The 26,428-nt window shown below is 44.5% G+C and overlaps 1 long non-coding RNA gene across 1 annotated transcript in view; it reads left to right on the top strand.

Moving 5' to 3' along the window:
- Window positions 1–247: 247 nt before the first annotated feature.
- LOC144695387 (uncharacterized) overlaps window positions 248–26,428 on the top strand; it is an 84,359-nt gene continuing 58,178 nt past the window's right edge. The window contains exon 1 of the long non-coding RNA XR_013579949.1: window positions 248–370. This is a non-coding gene — a long non-coding RNA (uncharacterized LOC144695387). The remainder of the gene's footprint in view (window positions 371–26,428) is intronic.

Here is a 26,428-nt window from a genome sequence, read left to right as displayed (position 1 = left end):
CAGCTACACTTACCTTTGGCCATTCTATGTGCACACGTCTTCCTGAGCTACCCTGCGGAGCTAATGATCAACATGATCGAGAGCAGAAGGATTGAATGAAAGTAAATGCAGAGCAAAACATGAGATTCAGAGCTGCACACTGAAACCTGGAGATAGAGTGTTTGTGAAACATGATGGTCATGTTGCAAAGCAAACAACTCCCTATGACATCCAACCATTTGTTGTGACTAACTCAAAAGGATCAATGAAAACTGCTAAGTGTGGTTCACAAATCAGCACACAAAACATGTCCTTCTTTGAAGAACTGAAAGCACCATTGGTAAGGATTGAATCCGAATCTGACAGCAACATCCCAGCTGAAGAACATGAGGTAAGTGAGAGCACGTACACCTGATGTCACTTACCTCATGAGAGAAAACACCCACTGTACTTAAGTGATCATGTTGTGAAGTGAACTATTTTCAGTTAGTAAACAAATCTTTTACCTCATTTCACATGACTGAGAAAAGTTAGAATATGTAATAGTATTCCTGATATTGGCTGTTTCATTATGCGTAAGATTATTTTTGGCACCAGTTTTGAAGCATGCTATGCCTTTCATTTACTAAGAAGGGGAGTTTTAGCTCCTACATTACAACAATGGTTACACTTCAAAGATATTACATTGACTCTAAAGCACTTTGAGATATCCAGGGGTTGTGAAAAGCCTATTTGTGTGAAAAGTAACTCTATCTTTCTTTTAACAAAACCTATTAGCCTTTCCTTCCATTTAAATTGATGGAAGTGAAAGCAGGTGGATTAGTTAGGCTAAGCACCAGGCATCGGGACAGGTTGTATTGTTCTGTTTCACTTTCTGTCCAATTACATGCAATTGGAACTCGTGGACCATTTTGTACCTCAATCTGCAGTGCTGCTATGAGCTGAATTTGATAGTGGTCTATGTTTATACTGGTTTCTTTTTGAAGTTTGTAGCTCAATGTGAAAAAAATAACATTTTATTCCCTGGGAGATAATACCTGGTAAATCTTTCTTTCACAAAGCACACACACTCCACAGGAGATATGTGTGCTCAGTGTAGCAGAGCAAAGTACAGCTTCATCAGAAACTATTAATCGATACAGACAGCAGCTCCTCCTGAGTCCTATAGAAAACAACACACAGAGCTCAAATTACCATTCCAGCATACAAACACATCAATATTCGAATTACGTACAAGTACTGACCACACCAGGTACAGACATGCAACATTCCCCCTGGCCTGGTGTTTGTCCCATTGCCAGTGTTCAGCTGTTTGCCGTTTAACAGTGCACTCTGCATTCACACAGAACCTCTAGCTAGGCTCGGTATCTGTGGAGAACTTAAAAGCTTGCATTGTGCATTTTACTGCCCTTATACAATGCTACATTTACCATGAGATTCAGGCCATTTACATCAAGCTTTTCTCTTTCACCGGAGCTCCTCTTTGTGCAAGGATTTGCTTCATCTCCAGCTGGCAGCTGCCCATCAAAATCACACAGGCATCCCAATGCCCCAGTTCCTAGATAAAAAGAACCTGCATTAATGTAACAGTTTACCATGTCCTCAGAACACCCCCAAAGCACTTTACAATCAGTAAAGCAGAGGAGTTATGTTAAACTTACACAGGGCCTTAGTTAGATTACACTTAAGAGTACTCTGCACTGTTCTGATCTCCATATTAAAATTAACAGGTAAAAGCAATGGAGGAGATGCAAATTAAAGTTTAAAAAGAATTGCATTTATATAGCACCTTTCATGACTGCTGGACGTTCCAAAGTGCTTTACAGCCAATGAAGTACTTTTTTGAAGGGTAGTCACTGTTGCAATGTGGAAACACAACAGCCAGCTTGCATAAACAGCAATGTGATAAAGACGAGATAATTTGTATTTGTGATTTGGATTGAGGGATAAATATTGATCAGGACACTGGGAGACCTCCCCGGCTCTTCTTCAAAAAAGTACCGTGAGATCCTTTGTATCTACCTTAGAGAGCACATGGGGGCTTAGCTTAACATCTCATACGAAACACGGCGCCTCTGGCAGTGTAGTACTCTTTCAGTACAGCGCTGGATTGTCACCCTAGATTTCGTGCTCAACTCCTGAATTGGGACAATGAACCTACAACCTTTTGGCTCAGAGTCAAGAGTGTTACCAACTGAGCCACAGCTAACACCAATGATAAATAATCTGGAAAGAGAAGCCAAGTATAAAGGGTTAACAGATGGGATATACTAATGTATGACGTAGATGCTGATGTATCACTGACATTAGTCAGTCATGTGTTGGACTCTTGAGAGAGAGAGGTTGGAATCATGCCCAGGAGCAACATACCTACTCTGTAACCTGTTTAGAAGTAGTTCTAATAAACAAGTGTTAAGCACATACCACAGTATGTTTACAGTCTGTCTGCTAACCAAGTCCTAAGCCTAGTGTCCACAGACAGAGGGACCATCTCAGAACAAGGTGGAGCAGTGAAGATATACATGTAAAAATACATTGGCATTATCAAAGGAACCACAGAGGGAGGGAAACCTTGATAGTAGCTCATAACAAATTGATGGCAGGAGGAAGCACACAGGAGTTATGGAAATGCCATTTTCTCCAGTACTGAGCAGCATCTGGCCTTCACTCCAAAGAGCAGAAGCATCAAGTCAGTTCCTTTCTTTATGCTGTAGGTCCAGTCACAGATGAAATTCTCCTAAGGCAGGCCGTGGTGGAGTCCATCGTGGGCTTTGAGACCATTCTCAAAGCCTTTGACACCGATATTAAACCAAAGCGAAACTTAATAATCAAATGTGCATGTTTTAACCAGAGGTCGCAATGACCTGGGGAATTGATTGAATTATTTCTAACTAACCTATATCACCGAGCTGGCTCTTGTGGATACAGGGTGCTGGAGGATGAGCTAATCCATGATCGCGTAGTCATGGGTATCTGAGATGAAAAACTCTGACTTTCTGTAGACCAAAGATGGCCTTACTTTGGATCAAGTGTTCCAGTATGCGAACTTAGAGAATATAATTGGGCTCTAATTCGGCGCAATTCAAGGCTTCGCGTAACTCTGTTGACTGGGTAGGCCCACGTGCAGTGGTCCCACCCATAAGAAAGCCCACCAAACTGGGCAATGGGCTAAGAAACTCCACACTGGCAGCCATTTTGAAATGCTTGTGTTGTGGGACAAGAAACCAACATAGACTCCAAGGCTGCCCAGCAGGGGCATGGAATGCTTCCAGTGTGGCAAAACTGGGCATTTCAAGCATTTCTGCAAATCCAACAACTTTAATTGAGGTAGAAGACAAGAAAGTGTTCATAAAACACGTTCCATCCAAAAAATAGAAAATCAGGATAAAATTGATACAAGATCTCCTGTTAACATAGTAACAGATGACCTTGACTGGCTTCAGCCGATGACCCTTTATCCATCAGATATCAAATGACATGATCAGGCAGCATAGATCTTCCAATCAAAGGTAGGATTAGTGCTCCTCTTTGCTACAGTTCAATCATTCTGCAACCTGTACTGTGCGTCCCAGCAATGCTGACAGCAATGCTGCCAAAGTGTTGTCCTATTCTGCAGATGATGATGTTTGACCAGATCCAGAAGAAAGCCCTCATGTCCCTAAGCCTTCTTGCCTAAGGGCTGAGAATACTGAGGGAGATTGAATTTCCCAGGACTGTGACTTAGGGAGGGGAAGTGTAGGATTTGGAATTGATTAGAATCAGTATTTTTAAAAGGGGAGTTAGAAAAATGCAATGTAAATAGTTAAAGATATAGGCCGGAATTTTCCGACCCCATTGGCATCAGGCGTGAGCAGGCAATATGGCGAGGAGGCCAGAAATCAGTTTTACGCTGTTGTGAAAGTAGTTTGTGATCATCCGCTCCACCTGTCAATGGCAGGGTCGCGTTTCCCACCGCCGGACATTGGGAACATCATTTTAATACATTTGTATCTAATTATAAGCCCTGCTCACCGGAACCATCCCCCCACACTGGAACATTTGGGCACGCCGAGGTGTTTCACAACTGTACATAAGCGACGTGCACCTCGTGAGCTGCACTTCGCTCAGGACTTCGAGGTTTGTTTGCCTACCTTGCTTCAGACAGCACTCGCAGTCATCAGCGCCAGGCTTCACAGACAGCACTTTTAGGGGGGGCTCACAGGCAGGTCTCTACCTACCAGACCAGCTGGGGCAGCCTCACTATCATATTTAAAGTACCAACTGGCATGCTTGTAATTAAATTAGTAAATAAGTGAGTTGGAATTGTCTTTGGGCTGGGAATCTGATTTTTAAGACTGGAAGCCACCTCTCACCCACTTGCCCTAAATCCACCTTCAGTAAAAATGCCTGCTTCAGCTGCTCCTTCAAAAACTTTATAATCATAAAATGGGGACTTTACAAAAGAAGTAACCTGAACACAATGTCACATAACATGGCACCTCTAATAAACTCAACAGCATACAGAGTAGAGAGTCTACTACAGGACTCAATGACAATCTCTCCTTCGCCAATATGTACAAGGTGCATTCAGCTGCTTCAACAGTAACCCACAGTCACACAATCTCTTCCCCAGATAAGCACAAGAGCTACAAACGCCCAAGAATTCACCACATGCAAATACCGCATCATTCTGACTTGGATGTCCAGCCATCAGCACTTACCCCTCCCTGCTTACCCCTGGCAGCCACTTACAGTGGACAAATGCTCTTGAGGGCTGCAGCACTGACACTCCCCTTGTTATAGAGTCTACATGTTTCACATACAAATGGAAGAACAGCAAAAAAGATTTAATATAGGGCATTGCTCTTTTAGCACCACGTGATTTAATTTTAACTTAAAAGGCTCTTTTTCAGAAAGAAGCTACAGGCACAAACCATGGCTTTAGAAAGAAAAAATCCTTCTCATTAATACGCTGGAAAAATGACTTTAGAATGCAAACAACGTCTTGCGTTTATGTACAAATTAGAATTGCACTAACAACAATGTCTTTGGAATTCCCAAAATATATAATGTTTTTGGAATCAAATGTCTATCAGGGGTTAATCTCATAATGCAAATTATAGACTTATTGCTTTCTCAAGATTATCAGGAAAGTTGAAGGAATTTGGATGGATAGCATTTTGGACAGCTGGATAGCTGGGTCCATTGCTTCACAGGAACAACTGTCCAGGTGTGAATGAAGCTGTGAAGGGGCAATCAAGGTGATGTGGTGGGGCAGTTGGGGTGAGGGGGCAGTCAGAGTGAGGGGGCAGTCGGGATGAGGGGGGGGGGGGCAGTTGGGGTGAGGGGGCAGTCGGGATGAGGGGGCGCATTTGGGGTGAGGTGGCTAGTCTGGGGGTGGGGGGTGCAGTCTGGGTGAGGGGGGCGGTCTGGGTGAGGAGAGCAGTCAGGGTGAGGGGGCAGTCAGGGTGAGTGGCACAGTCAGGGTGAAAGGGTAGTCTGAGTGAGGGGGCAGTTGGGGTGAGGGTGGTCTGGGTGAGGGGGACATTCGGGGTGAACGGGGCAGTTGTGGTAAGGGGGGTTTGGGTGAGGGGTCAGCCAGTGTGAGGGGGAAGTCGGGGTGAGGGGGGTAGTCAGGCTGAGGGAGCAGTTGGGGGGAGGAGAGTAGTCTGGGTGAAGGGGGAAGTCGGAGTGCCAGGGCAGTCAGGGTAAGGAAGGACGTCAGGAAGATTCCACGTGAGCGACACCAGGAAGTGAAATTTCAGTTGGAATGAAGCTGTGCATTTTAAAAAATAATAATAATATTCAAAATGAAAATGGAAACTTTAATCACACATGGTCTCCTGCAGGCTCAAGTGATGCCAGGAGCCTGTGTCTGTCGAGACGGCTGGGTTTCTGCATTCTGCCTACTTTTTTAACATGAGCCACGGGCACCGTGGCTGTCGCATGTCAACAACAGGGTCCGAGAAATACAGCCCATGATTGATTGACGCTTCAGTTGTTTGTTCTCAGTGTCCACATTGTAATACGTGCAGGTGTTCAAAATAATTCCCAGATGGCCCTGATTTGTCCTTGTTGCTATGGTGATCTATCCTCTGTGTGGCCTTTTACAACTGTGTTCACAACATAGCCATATTAAGTTGGCAGGTTTTCAAACAATCTTTTATGAGTGCTTTTCCTTCAAACATAATAAATCGGATTTAGTCGTAGGCATTCGTTTGCCAGATGCATTTTTACTCCAACTTTAGCATCACACAGTTATAACCGGCGGGGTGGGGGTGTGATGCTGTTTATCGGAGCTTCTATTGACACTGGGTCAATATTTGGGAACTTTCTCCCAACCATTGTGGGAGCAACATCACCAAAAGGAACTGCGGTGGGTTTATGAAGAAGCCGTTCCCATCACCTTCTCAAGGCAACTGTGGCGTCAGCACCGGCAGCATCCTGCAAACAATTTAATAACACTGAGTAGGCAGATGGGAATTTGCCGGAACGTTCCGTCTCAAAGAGCGCATTAGCAACAATGCAGCATTCCTTCAGGAACACACTGAAACATCAGCTGACATAATACACTCAGGTCCATAGTAGAGGTTGAAACTTTTGTCTCAGAGGTGAGAATTCCACCAGCTGAAAGAACCTTGTGTTTAAGTCACCTTGGAGAGATCAAAGGTGACACCCTATGACGTGTATGAATGGTGCCTGTAATTGCTGGTATTTCTTTTTCTGGAGAGTGAAAGAAACCAAGAGATTGTGATGGAGCAGAACTATCCCTGTAGTATAAGGTTCTGGCATGTATAGGGTTAACGTGGGACCGAGTACAGTACCGCCCACACAGTGATGTAAGAGAACACATGACCCAAACCCAGTGGGTCAGTGTAGTGCTGGACAGAGCTGTGTGTAGAAACAAGCATGGAGACAGCTCCTAGTTTGGACCTTTACTGTACCAATGTATATAGTTTCTAGTATACTGTATATGTATATACTTACTGTTGAACTACCTAAGACTACAAGTACCTTAATATGACTTATCAAACTATGCCCAACACCTTACAACCTGGTGGCAGTGAATGGAACAACTCAAAACCCCGCAGAGACTGAAGAAGTGAATTAAAATCCTGGGAAATGGAATAAAAGATCAAGAAGCGAATGTGCAGAAGGAAATCGTTAGGGAAAAGTTCCAAAGAAAGGCTTGGAAGCTGAAGACAGAAATTAAACTCCTCACTGCAGCAGAAGACTCCATTGAATCCCATGGAAGTCTTGCAGAGTGTGCAATTAGCAGACTTAGCAGGAGTGAGCTAAACATTATAAATTCCTGGGCAACACAGGTCCCGAGAAAAGTGAAATACTGCAGTGGTCAGAAATTGCCATTTAAGTCACAGTCTGAGAAACCCGATTCCTGAGTTTGCGCCTGAACATGTGGCAGCATAGCTCGCTCTGAACAATGTAAAGAAAATTAATTAACAATTAATCGTGACTAAGTAGGCAGCTTAAAAAACCCAGCAAAAGCCAGGATTCAATGCTTCCATGACTCGAGAACATTGCACTCAAGCAGGCAAGACTCTAATCAGTCGATCCAGGCAGTCATTGTTGAAAAAATTTAAATGCTGAGATTGTGAATGCCATTGCTGCGGGGCCCTGCCAAAATTGGCAAGTGCAGGAAAACCCTTTAACAATAACAGCATTCATAATGAGAATGAAAGCCCTCTATAAGGCCTGGTGTATCAATGGGCTGTTTCACTACTGCTAGAGGAGCTGGCTGCCAAGGCAGTCTGGAGCATTCTGTTACTCTCAATTATTACATAGGGAGATGAAGGTGTGAGTGTAGAAGATGCTGAGGAGAGTGTGGTAGCACTGCGTGGAGATAACAGTCTATATGGAATCTGGTTAAGGAGTCTGAATGAGCCACAGAGCCCAGAATTCATACAATCTCAGAATGACATGGAAGGCTGGGGAAGCAGCAACGGGTCACTAGGCAGAATTTTCCAAATATCCGTGAAAACAGAGCAACCCGGGTGGAAAATACTACACACGCTTGGAAAATGGGAAAGGGTCAAGCCATGAAATTGTAGGCCAGATGGTTTTACTTTGGGGTCATGTGTAAAATTTACTGGGTGGGCAGGAGGGGTAATTCACTTAGCGAAACAGGAACAGGTCATTCAACCCCTAACGGCTGTTCCACAATACGGTCACACCTGTTATGTTCCTTGATACTTTTGTCTAACAAAAATTTTGAATATTAGTCTTGAGAATTTGACTTCAATCAACATTCACAATCTTTTGCAGAAGAGAATCCTTGACTTCCATGACACTATGGGCCGAATTTTCTGGTAGGCTGGGGGGCGGAGTGGGAGTGGGCGTGGACTCGATCGCCGCTTGCAATCGGGTCCACGCTGCCATTTTACGCAGGTGGGCCAATTAAGGCCCACCCAGCGTACTTCACGACTCCTGTGCACAGCGGGAGTGGGCGGGCGGCGGCCGGCGCATTCAGGCCGCCGGGTCCAATGGCGATGTGGCGGCCTGTATAAAGGAAGGCCCTAGGAGCCTCGGAAAGGCTGCTCTCAATGGCTGGGTGAAGGGCTGTGCAGAGGGGCAATGAAGTTCATCCAAGTCTGGAGGGTAGGCCACTGGGGCAGGCCAGGCCGGAGTGTAGGGCCAGTGTGCCCCTCGTTTTTCTGATGACTGCCATACTGCCCTCCTCGAGGAGGTGGCAGCACGGGCGGGAGGTGCTGGTGCCCCAGGACGGGAGGAGGAGGCCCCCCCACATGTCGAAACGTGCCTGGGAGGAGGTGGTGAGCTCCCGCACTGTGGTGCAGTGAACCTGGATCCAGTGTCGCAAGCGCTTCAACGACTTGTTGCGCTCTGGCAGGGTGAGTACCATGTTGGCATTGGTCATGTAACCCAGTAGGTCAGCTTACCCCCTGCTGCCCTCCCTCCCCAAGTCTGAGTGTAGGGACTGCATTGAAGTATTGACGGCATGTGTCCTTCGCTGGGTGGGCCAGCAGATATTGCCCATGCTGAGGTCAGCTTGAGAGGGCAATGAGGAGATATGTTTTGCCCCCGCAGCATGTGTTACACTGAGTCCCACATGACTGGTTTGGGGGCAAACTGGAGGAGAAGCACCTAGACGCTGTGCTTGAACTGCAGGACATGTCCAAATCAGGGTGATGAGATGCTGAGAGGGGAGCTTCAAGGTGGCGTGGCAACGAGCCATCAGCTGCCCTCTGCGCTCCACGTGCTTGCGCCTCATTGCTATGGAAGGATATACCGTGTGGTGCCTAATGTGATGTAGGCAGCATGTGTCCGGGGGGGGTGGGGTTTGTGGAGAAGGCCTAGCATCTTTGTGTGAGTGTTCGGCAGCAGCGGGGTGAGGAGGCTCTGGAGCCCTGATATGTCCCACTCTGGTTGGGGTGTGCCGTGCGCGAAGAGAGTCCAGGTACAATTTTCACTGATCAATGCTCGTCTCCCATTTTCAGGAGAAGAATGTTCATAACGGGGCAGAGCGTGCGAGAATTGGTGGTGGCCAGGCGCAGATCGCCATTCTTAGCCGCTTTGAGCAGGAGGCCCTGGGTTTGGAGAGGCGCCATGTGCCCAGATCCACTGGTGTTGGTGAGGCTGGGGTGCCATGACCAGGTATTTATGCCCAACAGTGAGGTCAGCATTGTTCTCCCAGCAGCCAAAGCAGTGCTGAATGTTAATTGATTTAATGTTGCAACATGGCTTGACCATTGCTTATGGAAGGATGAGCGCATAATGATCTGGGGGACAGGGATGCACTTTGACATTGTCTCTACGTTAACTGATCCAATGTCCTTGTTCTTCCTTTCAACATCAGCGGAGCAGGGCTGAGAGGAGGAGCAGCAGAGGCCCCCTCTCACACCTGAGAGGCCTGAAGTCTCACCAGCATCACACCATCTCTGCCAGGCAGGCACCAGTGCAGATACTAGCACCTCGGTGGGAATTAGAACATTGGCTAGTGTCCCGGGGCACAGTGGTGAGGGCACTTCACACTCGCTGGAGGAGCTGACAGGGACAGAGAGTGCCCATGGCGCCAGCAGTTGGAGGACTGCAGGGGACCAGGCACATGCTCAGTCGGTGCCTGATGATGTCCCTCTGGAGTCGTCCACAATGCAGCAGGTGCAGGAAATGCAGACGGGTGTACGGGACCATCTAGGGGAGATACGTGAGGCTATGCTTGGCTTCGTCTCCATGGTGCAGGTGTCTACGTGGACGATTGCCGAAGCAATGAACCACATGTCCGAGCGCCATGCGTCCCCCATGGAGAGAGTGGCGACTCTCATGGAGAGGCTCCTCCAGGAAACCCATCAGGGCTTCCTACGGATATGCTCTGGCCAGCAAACTCAGTCAGTGCCAGTGTGGAAGATGGTCTGGGCATCAAATTTCCCAGCTCGGTGCCCATCCATCCACGGTGAGCAGGGAGGTCCGAAGCGACCTCACGTCGGCACAGCAGCTGCTTGTCGTCTCTGCAGGCACCTCTCAGGGTGCTCCAGATGAGGGCGGCAGCTCCTCCGCCCCTCTCCCAATGACTGTACCATCCGATGAGGCTAGGACGACTGGGGAGATGCCAGCTGTGGAACTGGCAGCTCCCTCCCAGGCGGGGCCAGCACAGGCTCCATGGACCAGAGGACGACCGCCAAGGTCATCGGGGCCAACAGGACAGCAGAGTGAGCAGGCTGTCTCAGATGCCACTCAGAGAGATGGGGCGGCACCAAGACGTAGCACCCCCAAATGTAAACATAAGGCACCTTAGGCACACCACAAGTTTATCATTGGCGCTTTTGTGTTGGCTGAAGATGAGGATTTGTTCTGATTTGTTACACTATTGTCTTTTCTTTTTGCATAACTTTGTTTGCTTGACATATTAAATTCAGATATGTCACCATGGCTGAGGGTGCCTCTTTTCTTCTGCATATGGAAGTTTCCAAAACTGTAATGAGGGCTTTGTTGGACATTCAGCTTTATTAACAAGGCCCTTAGTTTCTGTTCCTAACCAGGCAGATTTTGCACTTAGGTGCCTAGTATGGGGACTACATCCCAGGCTTGTCCTGGAGGTCCATATGTGATGTGCTAGCTGAAGGTTCGTTGGGTTAAAGCATCCCGGGTGTCCCTGCCTCCCTGGAGTAGGCCCGGGTCAGTTTCTACCCCCTCAGCATTTCCCTGTGCATGCTCATCCTCAGACTCACTGCTGGACTCATCATGTGCAGCCGCAGACACTGCGTCGACGTCTTCATCGTCCATTGCGTCCCCCCCTTTCCAGCGCAAGATTATGGAGAGCGCAGCATGCAACCACTATCAGTGAGACATGATCTGGGCTGTGCTGGAGTGCGCCCCCTGAGCGGTCCAGGCATCGGAAGCGCATCTTGAGAAGACCGATGGTTCTCTCCACCACAGCCCTTGTGGTACCGTGGCTCCTATTGTAGCGCTGCTCAGCTTCTGTTCTTGGGCGGCGGAGAGGCGTCATGAGCCACCTTCTGAGGGGATAGCCCTTGTCACCCAGCAGCCAACCATCCAGCCGGGCTGGAGCACTGAAGAGCCCCGGCACCTGGGAGTGTCTGAGGATGTAGGTGTCGTGGGACCTGCCTGGGTACCTTGCACAGACTTGTAGAATCAGCATCCTGTGATCACACACTATCTGCACGTTCATGGAGTGGAGTAGATGAAGGCACCGTGCTCACCTGCTGGTGCCTTGATGGCCACATGTGTGCAATCTATTGCACCCTGGACAAGGGGGAAGCCAGCAATGGCTGCGAAGCCTCTGGCTCACTCTGCCTGGCTGGCCTGGTCCCAATGGAAGTGGATGAAGGTCAATGCCCGTCTCAACAGAGCGTCTGTAACCTGCTTGACACAAGTGTGCACAGCTGATTGGGAGACACCGCAAAGATCACCCACTGACCCTTGGCATGAGCCAGAGGCATAGACGTTGAGGGCAGCTGTGACCTTCAGAGCTACTGGAATGGGGTGTCCACCCATACAGCTAGCGGAGAACTCAAGCCCAATCATCTGACAGATATAGCCGACTGTCTCCCTTGAGAGACAGAGCCTTCTTTGGCACTGCACCTCAGACATATTGAGGTAGTTGCTTCACCTCCTGTATACCCTGGCAGCAGGATAGTGGCATCTTCTGTGACCCCTTCCGCCTTGGACTTCCTGTTGGCCCTGCGCCCCTTGTGCCTGCGCCTGTCCTCCCAAAGGTGGCTCCCCTGGAGGCTGAATGGGCACTCCTGGCCTTCCCCCACTTCTGGCCCTCCCTTCCTCCTCAGAGGAGGTGCCTCCAGTGGAGAGTTCAGCTCCCATTCCCAGGCTAAGGGAAGGCTTCCTGAAACCTGCAGGCCCAAAAAGGATTCCTCACTGCAGAGTGCTGACCTGAAGGTTAAGAGTGCAGAAAAAGAAGCTGGTATGCATTTTGAAGTATTGCAGATCACACAGGCAAGTTTCAATAACTTTGAAAAATTAATACTTGACAGTGCACACTCGCAACCCCAGTGAGCTCTCTTATCCTGCCCGTGGATGAGGTTTATACAAACCTCTCCTACCCGCCTGCCCGTTGTGCCCGTGCGCCAACTCAAAGATTGCACGGGCGCCGAAAAGTTGGCGTCGATCGGTGAGTCAAGGGCCTTTAGTGGCCTGCTAATTAATGGTGGGCGCACAGCGGATATCATTGCGCGCCCACCCAACAGAATATCGCGATGGCGCGCAGTGATGTTGGGGTGCTAGCCTGATGTAACTGCGCATCATTTTACGAGCGTGCGTGCAGCGTCCGTCCCCGCACGCCAACAGGAAAATTCTGCCCTACGTGTGAAAAAATATCTCCTGATTTCACTCCTAAATGACATAACTCTAATTTGAAGATTGTACCACCTCGTTCTTGATTCCTCCACCGGAGGAAATAACTTTTCTGTATCACATGGAATCCAATAATGATTCTGTACAGGCAGAGGCCATTCAGCCCATTATGCCTGTGCCGGTTATTTGGTAGATGTATGCAATCAGCTCCACTTTTGTGTTCTTTCCCCATAGCAATGACGCATTTCCCTTTCAAGTCTTTATCTAACCTGGAAAGATCGGAGCCAATGTCTTCTGACCACCACAAGCTCCATTGAGAGAGGGTTTTAAACTAAATAAAGGGGGGGAGGGTTCTGGAGAGGGGATAAGTAGGCTTACAAAGGCAAAAGGATATGGTGGCATTAGAGGGCAGCTACTTAGGTAATGATACCCAGAGTGTGACAGGAAGGGACAGAGTATATAAACATAAAAAAGCAATAAATAGGGTCAAAGGGGAAAAAATGGTAAAAAGACAAAATTAATGGCTCTTTACTTAAATGCTTGTAATATTCGGAACAAAATAACTGAATTAATGGCACAAATAGAGGAAAATAGGTATGATCTTATAGCCATTACGGAGGCATGGTTACAAGGAGATCAAAGCTGAGAACTAAATATTTCGAGGCATGTAATTTATCGAAAGGACAGGCTGGAAGGAAAGGGTGGTGGGGTAGCTTTGTTAGTATGAGATGCAATACATACACTAGCAAGAAAAGATCTTGGATCGGAAGATGTGGAATCCACATGGGTGGAGGTAAGAAAAACAAGGGGAAGAAGATACTGGTGGGAATAGTTTATAGGCTCCCTAACAGTAGCTATGCCGTCGGACAGAGAATAAATCATGAAATAATGAAGGCAAGTAAAAAAGGCAGAATATTAATCATGGGTGACTTTAATCTCCATGTAGATTGGGGAAATCAAATTGGCAGAGCTAGCCATGCGCAAGAATTCATAGAGTGTATTCGGGACAGTTTCCTAAAATAATATGTTATGGATCCAACCAAGGATCAAGCTATTTTGGATCTGGTAATGTATAATGTGTAATGATCTCAGAGTAAAATATCCCTGAGGAAACAGTGACCATTACATGGTAGAATTTAGCATTCAGTTTGAGAGTGAGAAACTTGGGGCACAAACAACTGTGCTAAACTTAAATAAGGGTAATTACAAAGGAATGAGGGTAGAGTTGGCTGGAGTGGACTGGGAAAGGAGATTAGCAGAAAAGATGATTGATAAACAAAGAATATAGTTCATGACTCACAACAAAGATATATCCCAGTGAGGAAGAAGGATTCTAGGAAGGGGATAAACAAAACATGGTTAACCAAGGAAGTTAAGGATAATATCAAAATGAAAGAAAAAACATAGAGCATGGCAAAGATTAGTGGTAAGCCAGACGATTGGGAAAGTTTTAAAAACCAACAGAAGATGACCAAAATAAAAGTAAAGAGGGAGCAAATAGACTTTGAGGGTAAACTAGCAAGTAAAATAAAAACGGACAGTAAGAGCTTCTTTAAATATATAAAAAGGAAGAGAGAAGCCAAAGTCATAATAGGCCCCTTAGAGAATGAGGCTGGGGAAATAATGATAGGGAACCAGGAAATTGCAGAGGAGTTGAATAAATTCATTGCATCAGTCTTCATGGTAGAAAACACTAATAGCATTCCAAAAATACTAAATAATCATGGCGCAAAAGTGGGGGAGGAAATAAATACAATAACCATCACTAGACAAAAGGTACTTGGGAAGCTAATGGGGCTAAAGGCTGATAAGTTCCCTGGAACTGATGAGCTGCATCCTAGGATATTAAAGGAAACAGCTGCAGAGATAGTGGATGCACTGGGCGTAATCTTCCAAGAACCCTTAGATTCTGGAAAAGTCCCAGAGGATTGGGAAACTGCCAATGTAACACCCTTATTCAAAAAGGGAGGGAGATGAAAAAACAGGTAACTATAGGCCAGTTAGCTTAATACTTGTCATTGGGAAAATGTTGGAATCTATTATAAAGGATGTAATAACAGAGCATTTAGAAATGCATAATATTATCAAGCAGAGTCAGCATGGCTTCATGAAGGGAAAATCAAGCCTGATAAATTCACTAGAATTCTTTGAGAAGGTAACAAGTAGAGTAGATAAAAGGGAACCAGTAGATGTAACATATTTGGATTTCCAAAAAGCATCCGATAAGGTACCAAACATAAGGCTACTTAATAAGATAAGAGCCCATGGTGTTGGGGACAGTATATTAGCATGGATAGAGGATTGGTTAATTAATAAAAGACAGAGAGTTGGGATAAGGGGGTCATTTTCAGGGTGGCAACCTGTAACTAGTGGAGTGCCACAGGGATCAGTGCTGGAGCCACAATTATTTACAATATATATTAATGAATTGAATGAAGGAAACGAATGTACTATCACCAAGTTTGTGGATGACACAAAAATATGTGAGAAGGCAAATGGTGAGGATGACATAAAGAGTATGCAGAGGGATATAGACAGGTTAAGTGAATGGGCAAAAACTTGGCAGATGGAATATATTGTAGGAAAATGTGAGGTTATACATTTTGGCAAGAAGAATAGAGGAGATGAATATTATTTAAATGGAGAAAGACTGCAAGAAGCTGCAGCGCAGAGGAATTTGGGTCCTTGTACATGAATCACAAAAAATTAACATACAAGTTCTACACGTAGCAAATAGAATGTTCACCTTTATTTTAAAGGGAATGGAGTATAAAAATAGGGGAGTCTTGCTAAAACTATACAAGGCACTAGTTAGACCACACCTAGAATATTGTGAACAGATTTGGTCCCCTTATCTAAGGAAAGATATATTGGCATTGGAGGCAGTCCAGAGAAGGCTCACTAGGTTGATCCTGGGGTGGAGGGATTTTCTTTTGAGGAGAGGTTCAGTAAGTTGGGCCTGTACTCATTGGGATTTAGAAGAATGAGAGATGACCTTATTGAAACATATAGGACCCTTAGGGGGCTTGACAGGGTAGATGCTGAGAGGTTGTTTCCCCTTGTGGGAGAGCCTAGGACCAGAGGGCTTAATCTCAGAGTAAGGGGTCGCCCATTTAAAACAGAGATGAGGAGGAATTTCTTCTCTCAGAGGGTAGTCAATCTGTGGACTTCTTTACCACAGAGGGCAGTAGAGACTGGGTCGTTAAGTATATTCAAGGCTGCGATGGACAGATTTTTAATCAGTAAGGGAATCAAGGGTTATGGGGAAAAGGCAGGAAAGTGGACTGAGGATTATCAGATCAGCCATGATCTCATTGAGTGCCGGAGCAGACTCGATGGGACAAATGGCCTTCTTCTGCTCTTACGTCTTATGGTCTTATGGTTAAGATGGAGTTTTGTGAGAGAGGAACTTTTAAGGGTTAATTTCTAGCTAAAATCTAACCTTCCTTTAATTTAGCAACCAACTAAAAGTTGCTCTTTGAGTTGGGAGAAGGTACGTTTTAGAGCAGCTTTAAAACGGGAGTTAGACAGGCTCTGCTTGTAGCTGCATCTAGTTAATTAGTTGACTGGCTTCAACAGGTTTTCAGAAGCTGGATTCAGACAGAATAAAAGCAAGCCATCTACAGTGCTGCTTTTGTCAGAGTGAAAGAGTGAAACAAAGATAGGAATGAAAGTCAGAAAAGTAGAAAGCCAAAGTGGAAGGCAGAGGAAACAAGGACTATCAGCAAACATGGCCATAGCACCAAAAAATGTGTAAAAATGTTAAAAAGACAACTCTATAGGTACTATATATGAATGCACAGAGCATTTGCAATACGTCAGACGAATAAGGCAGCGTTAATAGATGTAAATGGGTACAATGTGACTGTGATTATGCAGACATGGCTGCAGGGTGACCAAGGCTGGGAACTGAATATCAAAAGATATTTGCTATTTAGGAACCACAGGCAAAAAGGAAAACAAGGTGGCATTGTTAGTTAATGATGAAATTAGTGCGACAGTGAGAGAGGATATTGGCTCTCAAAATCTAGATGTAGATCAGTCCAGGTGCAGCTAAGAAACAACAAGGGATGGAAAACATTAGTGAGAGTTGTCTATAGGCCTCCAAACAGTAGTGGTAAGGTAAGGGATGGCATTAAACAGGAAATTAGAGATGCATGCCACAAGGTTGCTACGGTAACCATCGGTAATGTTAATCTACATATAGACTGGGCAAACCAAATTAGCAATAATACTATGGCAGATGAATTCCTAGAGTTTGTATGAGATGGTTTTTTAGACCAGTATGTTGAGGAACTGATTGGGGAACAGGCTATCCTAGATTTGGTATTGTGCAATGAGAAGGGGTTAATTAATTATCTTGTTAGGGAACAGTGATCATACATGATAGAATTCTTCATTAGGATGGAAAGTGAAGTAGTCCCATCTGAAACTAGGATCCTAAATCTAAACAAAGGAAACTATGAAGGTATGAGGCATGAGTTGGCTAAGATGGATTGGGGAACTTCATTAAAAAGCATGACGGTGGATAGGCAATAGTTAGTATTTAGGGAATGAATGAGTGCATTGCAGCAGTTATAATTCTGTAAAGGATGTATAATTTTTCCCTTAATGTTACTGTGGGATACTGAAGCAGGCTTATGGGGACTGTGTATATGTATGTTTGTGAGTGTGTCTAGGTTAATTAAACTGCAGATAGCCAGACTGCAAAGTTTGAATGATCAAAAGGATTTAGGTGTAAATGAAGCATTTGGAATGTAGATGGGTAAGCTAAGATGAAGTCTCAGAAGATATAGTGTGAATGAAATTTGCATTTTTAGATAAGCTGAGAGGTTGTTTGACTTTCAAAGGGACATGATAAGATGTTCACAACTGGCAAGATAAATAAGACAAAGTTATTACGTTTGATTTTCCCAAATGTGTTGGACACAATGGCAACATGAAAGATTTTTATATTCTGGGAAAAGTAACTTCCCAAGAAAAGTTGAAACAATGGCATTTACAGATCAATAGGGAAGAAATGTATTTAAAGAAAGATAGAAAGCTGTATGTGGAATAACCATGTGAGATCTTGAAAGGTGCACCGTGTGAAACAGATTTGTGGAAAAAATACCTCTAGCCACCCTGGAGACATTTGCTGTTCCAGTAACCAAAGTCGTGTTAAAAGCATTTAAAGTTCCATTGTCGAGCGAGAGGGTGAGAGAAGCTGTGAAATACCTCCCTTATAGCAACAGTGGATACTTGTAATAATATTGCTGGATGCTTTATGGATTAAGAATCTATTTGGCCTGTTGCCTGAAAGGGCTGTGTCATTGGGAGTCTAGTTAAATAGAAAGCTTGTGAGAACTGTTATAAAATGAAATGTAACTGTGTAACTATAATCTTACATGTTTAAGTTTTCTTCTCCTTTGTTAACAAATGTTTTAATTTAATTGTTGAAATCTCAAAAGGTGGTAGTGGATTCATTACTACTGACTTCAGTGCACAAACCTTCTAGTAATAGATACAAATTGCAAAATCGTTGTGATTGCATGGCCAAATTTCCCTTTGAGATTTGGTCAGTCTGGCAAATACCACCTGCCATATCATAATAATTCCTTTCTGGCACAAAAATACAACAGGGAAAGCGACCCAACCATGGCTAAAAAAAGTAGCAAGCCTGAGGATTGGGAGCAGTTTAGAATTCAGCAAAGGATGGCCAAGAGATTGCTTAAGAGGGGAAAAATAGAGTATGAGAGTAAACTTGCAAGGAACATAAAAGTGGACTGTAAAAGCATCTATAAGTATGTAAAAGTGAAGACAAATGTAGGTCCCTTACAGTCCAAAACAGGATAATTTATAATAGAAAACAAGGAAATGGCAGAGCAAGTAAACAACTACTTTAGTTCTGTCTTCACGGAGGAAGACACAAATAACGTCCCAGAAATACCAGGGAACTAAGGGTCGAGTGAGAAGGAGGAATTGAAGGAAATTAGTATAACTAAAAAAAACAGTGCTGGAGAAATTAATGAGACCGAAAGCCAATAAATCCCCAGGGCCTGATAATCCCCAGGGTTATGGAAATAGTCGATGCATTAGTTCTTATCTTCCAAAATTCTGTAGATTCTGGAACAGTGCTGGCAGATTGGAGGGTGGAAAATGTAACCCGACCATTTAAAAATGGAGGAGTGAGAAAACAGGGAATTACAGAATGGTTAGCCTAACATCAATAGTAGGGAAGATGCTAGAGTCTATTAGAAAGGATGTAAGAACAGGACACAGGAAGTTAGTGTATAAAATTAAAGCACATGGAATTGGATGTAACATATATTGGCATGGGTTGAGAATTGGTTAACAGACAGGAAACAGAGTAGAAATAAATGGGTCTTTTTTGGAGTGGCAGGCAGTGACTAGTGGGGTACCGCAGGGATCAGTGCTTGGACCCCAGCTATTCACAATATACAACAATGGTTTGGATAAGGGAACCAAATGTAATATTTCCAAGTTTGCTGATGACATGAAACTTGGTGGGAATATGAATGGTAAGGAGGGTGTTAAGAGACTTCAAGGCAACCAAACCCACAACCACTGCCATCTAGAAGGACAAGGGCGCAGTTACATTGAAACACCAGCACCTGGAAGTTCCCCTCCAAGTCACTCACCATCCTGACTTGGAAATATATCGCCGTTCCTACATTGTCGTTGGGTCAAAACCCTGGAACTCCCTTCCTAACAGCACTGTGGTTGTACCTACACCACATGGACTGCAGTGGCTCAAGCAGGCAGCTCACCATCACCTTCTCAAGGGCAACTAGGGATGGGAAATAAATGCTGGCCCAGCCAGTGAAGCCCACATCCCATGAATGAATAAAAATAAAGACAGGTTGAGTGAGTGGGCAAATAAATGGCAGATGCAGTATAACGTGGATAAGTGTGAAGTTATCCACTTCGGTAGGAAAAACAGAACGGCAGAGTATTATTTAAATGGTGATAGATTGGGAAATGTTGATGTACAAAGGGACCTAGGTGTCCTTGTACACCAATCACTGAAAGCAAGCATGCAGGTGTAGCAAGCAGTTAAGAGGGCAAATGGTATGTTGGCCTTCATTGTGAGAGGATTGTATATAGGAACAAAGATATTGTACTGCAGCTGTACAGGGCCTTGCTGAGACCACACCTGGAGTATTATGTGCAGTTTTGGTCTCCTTACCTAAGAAAGGGTATACTTGCATAGAGGGAATATAGTGAAGGTTCACCAGACTGATTCCTGGGATAGCAGGAGAGATTGAGCCTACTAGGCCTGTATTCACTGGCATTTAGAAGAATGAGAGGGGATCTCATTGAAACATATAAAATTCTGACAGGGATGGACAAAGTGGATGCAGGGATGATGTTTCCTCTGGCTGGGGAGTCTAGGACAAGGGGTCACTGTCTCTGGATACAGGGTTGGCCATTTAGGACTGAGCTGAGGAGAAACTTCTTCACTCAGAGGTAGTGCACCTATGGAATTCTGTACCACAGGAGGCTGTGGAGGCCAAGTCACTGAATATATTTAAGATGGAAATAGATAGATTTCTGTACTCGGTTTCAAGGTGTTGGGGGAGGGAGTGAGAGTATGGCGTTGAGATCGAGGATCAGCCATGATCGTATTGAATAGTAGAATGGGCTCAAGGGGCCAAATGACCTACTCCTCCTCCTATTTTCTCTGTTTCTATGTTTAGATCACTAAGGCCACCTACTTCCACCACCATGGTCTTGCCCAACAGCCCTCATCTCAGCTCACCTGTTATTGAAGCCCTCATTCATGCCTTTGTTGCTACTAGGCTTGACTATTCCATTGCACCCCCAGCCAGCTTCCCATCTTTCATGGCTCATCCAAATCTGTGCTGCCTGTATCTTAGCTCGCACCAAGGGCCAAATATTTGCGGAGTTGGTAAGATTCCCTGGGTCTTCAAAAACAGCAGGTGGGCTATGCATGTAGAAGTTCTGCCCCCTTTTCCAACAGATTCTTTTTTGGCTGTTGGGGAATGGGGGCATGGCGAGACTCACACATGATGGAAACCCAAGCTCCACAGGGCCATCTGAGTTCAGTGCTGAGCTCAAACAGAACCCATTTCTGCTGCTGCAAGGGTCTTAACCCACAGTGTCAGAGTCACAAATTCCTGGAGCAGACATAAAGTTTCTTGAATGGTGGTAAGGTCTGTTTAACTGTCATGATCTGAAGATTTTAAAAAAATGCCCTGCTCTTTAGGCTTTGTCTGCAACTGTCTGAGAATTAAAAAAAAACAGTCTGCTAGATAGTGTAGCACGTGTCCGAGCAGTTTCAATAATTGTTTGTTGACATTTTCCTAACTGCAGTTTACGAATGCTTGGCTGATGTCCAAAAGCTACAATCATCTCAGCAGGAGTTCTGATTTCCCAGTTTGATTGAAAATTTCAAGAGACAATGGAGGTTTAGCTGCCTTTGACATAGTATGAACAGAAGTATGTTTGTTTTCATAGGAGATTAACAGCTTGAGATTTCTAAGGTTTGAATGGGCTTTCAAGAATGGGATTTTATTTTAATATAATGAAGGCTGCATTGGATTTTTAGAACTTTATTTCATCTCAAAATGCCTCCTGTGTTCTGCCCATGGTGGATACTCGGTGAGTTGGTAAGGAGAGTATAAGTGACCCCGTGGGTGGGTGATGGGTGGGGCATGAGTTGGCATGAGTTGGAATGGAGGGTATAAAGGGCCATGGGGAGGGTTGGGGAGTTGATGGGGTGTGAGGGATGAGGGCTAGAAGGCCTAAAATGTTACAATACAACAGGGAGCATGCAAATAATTCTGAATTGCCTTTTTCTTTTCAAATTAAGGGTTTGCAAACATTACCTGCCATTCTTTCATCCTTAACTGATTTTATATTTACCTTAGAATGTCTATCATTATTCATGAGAACAGTGACATCATGGTTAGACCCAACTTTATACCTGGTGGTTTAAACAAATTCCTACACTGTCTAGCTTGAGACTCCAGCAAATGGTGTAATTTTTTTTCCCTGCTGTCTTTAGTTATATAGTGAAGAAAACACTAGCATTGGATCTGAAATCAGCCATTCTTTTTCAAGTTGTAATTTCTTTTGCTGCTGGATTTTTGTTGCAGAGAACATTTTGAAGAGGGGCAGGTTTTGATTAAAGGTGCATTTTATCTTGCATTGTGCCAGCTTTGAGATAAGTCAGCTGCCCCCATAGCTGCCTATGTTCCACATTCAGGGGCGGCGGGCCCAACTCCATCCTGTATCTGCCCCCTCACCACCCCCCCCAGAGCAGAGATTGTGCCACTCGGGGATCTTTCTACTGAGGCGGGCCAGGCAATTTGGGAAATTTCCTGACTTGAGCTACCTGCCTCGGTAGCGAAAATCTGACCCCAAGTCCTGTTCATCCATCATCCCTGTGCTCTGCAACCTATATTTGGTCCTGGTTAAGCAACACCTTGATTTTAAAATTTACGTCCTTGCTTTCAAATCCTTCCATATGATAGCACTTCCTGCGCCCTGTAATCTAGCAGAGGAATGTGAAGACTTTGAAAGTTTTTGAGGAGCTTAAATAGTGCAAAAATCAGTAACCAGAGGGCGCAGAGTATGGAGTATCATTAGATGAATGAAGCAGGAAGCTAGAGGAAATGTTTTTCGCACTGTGTTTTATGAGAACAGGGTCTGCTTCATCATAAGGAGCTATTGAGGTAGATGCTAAAACATCATTTGAAAGGAAGCTGAGTAAGTATTTGAAAGGATGAATTTGGTGGACTTAGGGGAAAGGCAGAGATGTAAGATTAGATTGAAGAGCTCCAATCTATCACTGACACAGACTCAATGGTCTTCTGTGCTGTCATTTCACTGAAGTGCTTGCACAGACAAATGTTTCTTTTTTCTGCCTCTTTCATCACAACTGACCAATTCCAGATAAAAATTTGGAGCCCTCCCAGATATCTGTGCTCCTCTAGTTTTGGCCTCTTGCGTATCTCTGATTTTAATCTCTCCAGCATTGCTGAAGGTGTCTTTGGTTGCCTAGGCCCTATGCCCTGGATTTCTCTCCCTAACCCCTAATTGCCTCTCCACCCCTCATTAAGACACTCCATAAACCTTTTTTAACCAAGCTTTTGTTTATCTTCCCTAGTATCTCTTTATGTGGTTCAGTGTTAAATGTTTGATCATGCTCCTGCAAAATGCCTTGTGCCATTTTGTTATGTTGAAGCTGCTATTTGAATACAGTTGTTGTTGCAACTCCCTTCTGACTTATTATTTAATTTACTTCCACCATCCATATAGGCAACACCTTCCAGAACACCACAGATGTTGAAAGAAAATGTTTCCTTATGTTCTTATGCCTCTGGTTCTTTTGCAAAACACCTTAAATCTGTGCCCTCCATACTGACGCTGCTGACACTGGAATCACTTTCTCCTTATTTTTTTTCTTCTGTCTAGAGACGCATGAGGTAGATGCTTGCATCTGTTTCCGTAGCTCATTATTCCTGGAACAGGTCACCAGGAGATATAGCTCAAGGGGCAGCACTCCATATCAAGCATGGCTGACCAGGAATGACTCTCACCCCCACCGTGTCAGAAGATTTTGCAGGCCGGTAATCAACCTGTTTGGCCACATTATAATTGCAGCTTCTGTGACCATCAAGTCCCAGAATGGGTCTCAAACCTAGAAGTTCCAGCTCAGAAAATGGGACATTATCCACTCGCCAAAACACTTCTTCTTCTTATTTACATGATTGGAAGTCATTCATGATTTTGAACAACTTTCAAATCCCCTCTTGATCTTCTCTGCTCTAAGGAGAACAACCCCAGCTTCTCCAGGCTCATGACATACATGCATCCCTGGTGCTATTCTTTAACTACCCTGCGCACTCTCTCCAAGGTACATCTTTTCTATATTGTAGTGCCCAGAATTGAACACAGTACTCCAGATGAGGCCTAATCAGTGTTTTACAAAGCACAGCTTTAACACAACTTCTTGGCTTTTATGCTCTATTTGCCCTTTAGGATGGTTTTATCATTTTGAATATCCAATTACATTGCCTTCAATCTTCTAAACTCTAGGACTACAGACTTAAATCTTCCAGGGTGAGAGTTTAAAAAGTCAAGTACGTTAAAGAAAGCCAAATAGGATTGTTAGTTTTACAGGGGAACTGAATACCAAAGCCAGGAGGTGATGTTAAGTTTGTGCAAGGCCTGGGTTCCACCACAGTTGGACAATTGAGCGCAGGTCTGGATGTCCCATTATAGGGAGAATATTACAGCCATTGGAAAGAGACAGCCCATATTCCCCAGAATTATACCACAAATGGAATGTTATAGTTATTAAAAGAGGCACGAGAGCGGGGACTGCAGGGAGGATGAGTGAAATGACCACGGCCCCGTGGTACAGGGAGCCATTCAAGTTGGATGAGGAAATAGGAACACAGTCGTGGTAGGGGACAGTATAACTAGAGGGATAGATACTGTTCTCTGCAGCCATGAGAATGAGTCCCGAAGGCTGTGTTGCCTGCCCGGTGCCAGGGTTAAGGGCACCTCCTCAGGGCTGGAGAGGAACTTGTAGTTGGAGGTGAGGGATCCAGTTGTTTTCCTCCATGTTAGTACCAACGACACTGTTAAGACAAGAAAGGAGGTTCTGCTGAAAGAATTTGAACAGTTAGGAGCTAAATTGAAAAGTAGAACTTCCAAGGTAATAATCTCGGGATTGCTACTTGAGCCACGGGCAAACTGGCATAGGGTAAATAAAGTCAAGGAGTTAGATGCGTAGCTCAGGGATTGGTGTGGGAGGAATGGGTTTCAGTTCATGGGGCACTGGCACCAATACTGGAGTAGAAGAGAGCTGTTCCGGTGGGATGGGCTTCACTTGAACCATGCTGGGACCAGTGTCTGAACCGAATACCTAGGGCTGTAGAGAAGGCTTTAACCTAAACAGAGGGGGATAAGGTTCTGGAAAGGGGATACGCAGTCTTACAAAGCAAAAGGGTATGGCAACATTGCAGGGCAACTATTTAGATGATGATACCCAGAGTGTGACAGGAAGGGGCAGAGTGTACAAACATAAAAAAGCAGCAAATAGGGTAAAAGGGGGAAAAATAGTAAAAAGGCAAAATTAATGGCTCTTCACTTAAATGCACATAGCATTCAGAACAAAATTAATGAATTAACGGCACAAATAGAGATTAATGGGTATGATCTTATATCATTATGGAGGCATGGTTACAAGGAGATCAATTTTGGAAACTGACTATTCAGGGGACATGTGACTATTTGAAAGGACAGGCAGGAAGGAAAGGTTGGTGGGGTAGCTTTGTTGGTATGAGATGGAATACGTACATTAACAAGAAATGATCTTGGATCAGAGGATGTAGAACCCGTATGGGTGGTGGTAAGAAATAACAAGGGGGAGAGGACACTGGTGGGAGTAGTCTATAGGCCCCCGAACAGTAGCTACACTGCAGGAGAGAGAATAGATCAGGAAATAATGAGGACATGCAAAAAAGGCAGTACATTAATCATGGATGACTTTAATCTTCATGTAGATTGGGAAAATCAAATTGGCAGAGGTAGCCACAAGCAAGAATTCGTAGAGTGTGTTTGGGACAGTTTCCTGGAATAATATGTTGTGGATCCAACCAGGGATTAGGCTCTTTTGGATCCGTTAATGATGCAGGCTTAATAAATGATCTCAGAGTAAAAGATCCCCTAGGAAACAGTGAATATAACATGGTAGAATTTAGCATTCAGCTTGAGAGTGAGAAACTTGGGGCACAAACAACTGTGTTAAACTTAAATAAGTGTAATTACAAAGGGATGAGGGGCAGATTTGGCTGGAGTGGACTGGGAAAGGAGATTAGCAGAAAAGACGGTTGATGGACAATGGCAGACGTTTAAAAAAATAGTTCATGACTCACAACAAAGATATATCCCAGTGGGAAAGAAGAATTCTAGGAAGGGGATAAACCAACCATGGTTAACCAAGGAAGTTAAGGATAGTATAAAAGTGAAAGAAAAAACATAGAGCATGGCAAAGATTAGTGATAAACCAGAGGATTGGGAAAGTTTTAAAAACTAACAGAAGATGACCAAAAAAATAAAATAAAGTGGGAGAAAATAAACTTTGAGGGTAAACTAGCAAGTAATATAAAAATGGACAGTAAGAGCTTCTTTAAATGTATAAAAAGGAAGAGAGAGGCAAAAGTGAACATAGGCCCCTTAGAGAATGAGGCTGGGGAAGTAATAATGGGGAACCAGGAAATGGCAGAAGAGTTGTATAAATACATCAGTCTTCACAGTAGAAGACACTATTAGCATTCCAAAAATGTGAAACAATTAAGGAGCAATAGGGGTGAGGAAAAAATACAATAACTATCACTAGAGAAAAAGTACTGGGGAAACTAATAGGGCTAAAGGCTAATAAGTCACTTGGACCTGACGGGTTGCATCCTAGGATATTAAAGGAAGTAGCTACAGAGATGGTGGATGTACTGGTAGTAATTTTACATGAATCCTTAGATTCTGGAAAATTCCCAGAGGATTGGAAAACTGCCAATTTCAAAAAGGGAGGGAGACAAAAAACAGGTAATTATAGGCCAGTTAGCTTAACATCTGTCATTGGGAAAATGTTAGAGTCTATTATAAAGGTTGTAATGGCAGAGCATTTAGAAAT

Source organism: Cetorhinus maximus, chromosome 21 (assembly GCF_964194155.1).
Source record: "Cetorhinus maximus chromosome 21, sCetMax3.hap1.1, whole genome shotgun sequence".
Lineage (NCBI taxonomy): Eukaryota > Metazoa > Chordata > Chondrichthyes > Lamniformes > Cetorhinidae > Cetorhinus > Cetorhinus maximus.
This window is presented reverse-complemented; position numbering and strand designations above follow the sequence as displayed.